Raw genomic sequence first — 5487 nt, 5'->3', positions numbered from 1 at the left:
AAACTCATTTTATGGAAAGTAAATATCTTCATTCATTGTTGAATTGAGTTCTTGATAGAATGAGAAGACTGAATTTGGAAAATCCATCCTAAAAATTTAGGGAAAAGTGTGTCAAAACTATTTTTTTGTAAACTGGGGATATATAATGTCGTTTAAAGAGTTTATCATGAATAACTCTAAAAATAATTAAAGAAATGTTGTCAAAAATGAATGTTTTGACCACAGATGAGGAGAGATATAAATCCCCAGCTGGGTCGCCAAATCTCTCTTGGTGGCAATGGAAACTTATGACATTCAGGTCGCTATAAGAGGGGCGCGTGGTGTGTGTGATATTGTTGATTTGAGGAGTCGAAACTCTAATTATCTATCTCTTTGCCCTAATTTTTTAATAATTTATTCTATTTGGATTATGCCAAGAATCCTTAGAAATTAAGAAACTCAAAAAAATAAAGGACAAGGGCTAAGAAGAATAGAAGATAGAGAAATAAAATATTAGGAGATAAACCTACAGTGGAAATCTTTAGAATATGTCATTACTAAAGCTTTCCAAGGAAATTTTGTAACCAAAGATTCTGTTTGGGTTCTTTAATTCTCCTATAGGAGCAAGCTCCTATTGTTAATTACATCTTAGTAAATAAAATTGTATAACAACACTCTTGATTAATGTCAAACACTCATTTTCAAGAAGATTATGATGTTAAAGTAACATCAAGGTCATGAGCATCAATTGTTTAATCCCAAGGGAATGTCAATTTCTGTCATGTTAATCTCATGTGCAAAGTTTAAAGTTTATGACTATCCTAAAATTTTTAGGTTTTGAAACTATCCTAAAAGTTTTAGGTTTTATGACTATCCTAAAATTGGCATTTTTGTTATTTTGTATTTATCTTTTTATTTTGTTTTCTTGCCATTTTGTCATTTGGTTTTGGAATCTTGCTTTTTGAATATCATCCTGCAAAACAGAGTTAGCACACCCTATAACATGCAAGGAAAATCTAAAGCGAGATTTTACTGATATCTCCTGCAGAAAAAATATTATCGCGAGGAAATTCAATTTATTGTCAATATTTGAAGGCTTTGATTAGATGTTCAAATCAACCTAGAGATTTTGATTAAGTCTAATATAAATTTTCATTATCAACTTAAGAATTTTAGATTCATTGTCAATTGAATATCTAAGTTAAGTCAAACCTCAAATCAGTATGGGATGAATTTGATGTTTGAGTTAACTTACATTAACTTTAGTTAGGTTAAACTTAAGTCAGGCCCGATGTAAGTTAAACCTAAAGTTTTATTTAACTTGAATTAAATTTAAGTTGGCTTTTGGTTAGATTGGTTTCAATGTAGGTAGAACCTAATGTTTGAATTCAAGTTAAATTTTAGTTAAGTTATGTTCAATAAGGGTTGAACCTAATGCTTGGGTCAACTTGAGTTTAAGTTAGGTTAAACTCAAGTTAGTTTTTGATTAAGTTAGGTTCAATGTGGGATGGACCTAATGTTTAAGTTCAAGTTATATTTTAGTTAAGTTAGGTTCAATATGGGTTGAACCTAAACTTGAGTTCAAGTTAGGTTTTGGTTAAGTTAAGTTCAATGGAGGTTGGACCTAAAGTTTGAATTCATGTTAGATGGGTTGAAGCTAATGTTTGGGTCAACTTGAGTTCAAGTTATGTTAAAAGGTTTGTTTAAGTTAGGTTCAACGTAGGTTAGACCTAATGTTTCTTAGATTTTAGTTAAGTTAGGTTCAATGTGGGTTGAACCTAATGTTTGGATATACTTGAGTTCAACTTAGGTTAAACTCAAGTTAGGTTTTGATTAAGACAATTTGGGTTGAACCAAAGTTTTAGGTATAACCTAATGTTTGAGTTCAAGTTAGATTTTAGTTAACTTAGGTTCAATATGGGTTGAACCTAATGTTTGGGTCAACTTGAGTTCAAGTTAGGTTAAAATAAAGTTAGGTTATCATTAAGTTAGGTTCAATGTGGGTTGAACCTAATGTTTGGCTAGACTTATTATGATTAATTAAACCTGATTTGGGTAAGGTTTAATTGATTAATTAGACTTATTAGGAGTTAAGTCTAATTAGAAAAGGTAAGGTTTAATTGATTAATTAGACTTATTAAACCTAATTTGGGTAAGGTTTAATTGATTAATTAGACTTATTAGGAGTTAATTAAAGCTAAAGTAGGTAAGGTTTAATTGATTAATTAGACTTATTTAGACTTATTAGGGGTTAGTTATTAGGGGTTAGGTCTAATTAGATTAAGGTTAATTAAACCTAATTTGGGTTAGGTTTAATTGATTAATTAGACTTATTAGGGTTTAAGTCTAATTAGATTAAGTTTAATTAAACATAATTTGGGTAAGGTTTAATTGTTTAATTATACTTATTAGGGGTAAATTAAACGTAATTTAGGTAAGGTTTAATTGATTAATTAGACTTATTAGGGGTTAAGTCTAACTAGATTAATATTAATTAAACCTAATTTGCGTAAGGTTTAATCTATTAATTAGACTTATTAAGGGTTAAGACTAATTAGATTAAGGTTATTTAAAACTAATTTGGGTAAGCTTTAATTGATTTATTAGACTTATCAGTGATTAATTAAACCTAATTTTGGTAGGGTTTAATTGATTAATTAGACTTATTAGGGGTTAAGTCTTATTAGATTAAGGTTAATTAAACCTAATTTGGGTAAGGTTTAATTGATTAATTAGACTTATTTGGGGTTAAGTCTAATTAGACTAGGGTTAATTAAACGTAATTTGGGTATGGTTTGATTGATTAATTAGACTTATTTTGGGTTAAACCTAATTACATTAAGGTTAATTAAACCTAATTTGGGTAAGGTTTAATTGATTAATTAGACTTATTTGGGGTTAAGCCTAATTTTATTTGGGGTTAAGCCTAATTAGATTAAGGTTAATTAAACCTAATTTGGGTAAGGTTTAATTGATTAATTAGACTTATTTGGGGTTAAGCCTAATTTTATTTGGGATTAATTAGACTTTTTTTGGTGTTAAGTCTAATTAGATTAAGGTTAATTATTTAGGTAATGTTTAATTGATTAATTAGACTTTATTTGGGGTTAAGTCTAATTAGATTAAGGTTAATTATTTAGGTAATGTTTAATTGATTAATTAGACTTTTTTTGGTGTTAAGTCTAATTAGATTAAGGTTAATTAAACCTAATTTGGCTAAGGTTTAATTGATTAATTTTTACTTAAACCTAATTTAATTAAGGTTTAAGATAGTTTATCAGGTCTCATAAGGAATTAGTTCTGATTAAGGTTTATTCAGCCAAATAGAACATGTTTAAGGTTTAACTTACTTTAATTAAGTATAATTAATGTCTTTAGACCTAATTAAGGTTCACAAGTCGAGGTTTGAGTTAGGTCCACATGGGTTTGAACCTAAAGATGTTGACTTAGTTCAAGGTAGGATGAACCAAGTCTAAGGTTCTTCATTTTAGGGTTTTAAATGTAAATTTTTTTTCTGAATTTACATTTTTTTACCCTAAGTAACAAATTGTCATTTTTAAATTTTTAAATGGCTAAAATTTGTCTTTTAAAGTTTAGGAATGTCACTCTAGTTTTTCAAACCATTTTTTATTTTAATTTCTAATGTCTTCAATTTTTATAATTATTTTAAAAATAATTATAAATTTTGAAAGTAAAAAAGAAATTGATATCTAGGGAGTTGTTCTGGCATTGGGAAGAATATGACAAATTCCTAAGGACATATAGATAATTCCATAATATTTTTAGAATTTTTAAAATTATAAATAAATTTTAATAATGGAATTACTCCATAGAGTAATTAAATAATTAATAATTAAATATAATTAACTAAATTCTAATTTTACGTTCAAAATATTTTACTCAATGTCCTAAGTTCAGAGGTATTTTTCTTTTATTTTTATGATTTTGTTTGTCAAGATATCAATTTTTCACGATTTCAAGATTTATATAAATAAGAAAATTCATATTTTCTTACTCATTGTCCTGCTTCATTTGATTGGGCAAGATTTCCACACAGGCAGCCACGAGGTCCACAGTTTTAAATCCTTTTGTGTGGACAAAATAGCGGTTCAACAAGATCTTAACCCGCCATTTTTAATACATAAAAATGGACGGCATCCCGTTATCTTCCCCAAATCTCTATTTCCCATGGACCGTCCATGTTCCAAGCGGAAGATCTCACTCGAATCTTAATGAAACCTCACGAGGATTGTTTCATAAGCTTCATCATCGAAAAACAACACATCCATACGGATTTGTACTAGTTTTGGATTTGTTCATCTCACAAAGGTCCAAACCAAATGCAAATTACGTTAATTTGGCCATATCTTGGTTTGGTGAGGTGAAGCCTCAATCAAATTTGGCAGGATCAGTGGTTAGGTTCTTGCAAAGCTCCATGTAGGTCCAATTTGAGGTGAAATTGGGTCTGAGTAAAAGTTCACAAAAATTAGCTCATGGCTTGATGTGGAACCATGTGAGAGCTCAAGGGAAGATCCAATTTTGATTAGAATCTTCTTCTTCTTAGATGGTTTGGTCACATTAAAGGCCGACCACATGATGATATAGTTATTAGAGTAGATGCTTTAGACTCGACTTATGTTAAGAAAGATAGCGGTAGACCTAAAAGTCTTGGGCATGTTATATAAAAAAATGATCTTAATTTATTAGAATTATATGAAAACGTGACACTCAATCAGGCACAATAAGGAAAAAAGATTCATTTGGCCGACCCCACTTAGTTGTATAAAGGCTCGTTGCTGTTGTTGTATACAAATGAATAAGGATGTAATTTTTGAAGCTATGGCTAGTTTAAAATAGAGATGCATTTCATAAGTGCCATACAATAAAAGAATATCAGGAGACTTTGAGGTGAATTATATTAAATTAGAATTGCACCATTTTATTGTGAATTTGAATATTGGGTAGTAAAAAAAAAGCCATTAATATTTAATTTGAGTATGGTACATGCTGTTGTTGATATAAATGTGTGAAAATTGAGAATGACAATTTGAAAATGATTATATTAGAGGAGGGTTGGTGTTACATCTTATAAATTTAACATAAAAAAATGTTGTTAACATGCACAAGAAAAATGTAGAAGATTTACTAATATGATTAGTAACAATTTATGTTGAATGATTATGAGGAAGGTTGAAGGGGTAAAGGGGTAGAGGGGTAGACCAAAGATAACTTTGGTATGGTTTTGGTAACACGTTGCACAAAATAGTTTTAAGATTTTATGTAACATTTAACAAGAATAAAAAATAAAGATGATGGTTCTTAACATTAAAGCCAATTAATTGGGTAAGGTTCTAATCATGATGTTAGCAACCAAACCTCCAAAAATAACTCTTAAATGATTCATAATACAATTTGTAGAAAAAATTAAACTCAACTTAATGATTTCCATAATTTCATTTATTCCGTAGGAAGCCTCGTTAGCAACCGTAGGTTACCTCCTCCGAAGGA

The sequence above is a fragment of the Phalaenopsis equestris genome, unplaced genomic scaffold (genome assembly GCF_001263595.1).
Source record: "Phalaenopsis equestris unplaced genomic scaffold, ASM126359v1 Scaffold216714, whole genome shotgun sequence".
In the NCBI taxonomy this organism is placed as follows: domain Eukaryota; kingdom Viridiplantae; phylum Streptophyta; class Magnoliopsida; order Asparagales; family Orchidaceae; genus Phalaenopsis; species Phalaenopsis equestris.
The sequence above is the reverse complement of the archived record's forward strand: the minus strand, read 5'-3'. Positions refer to the sequence as shown.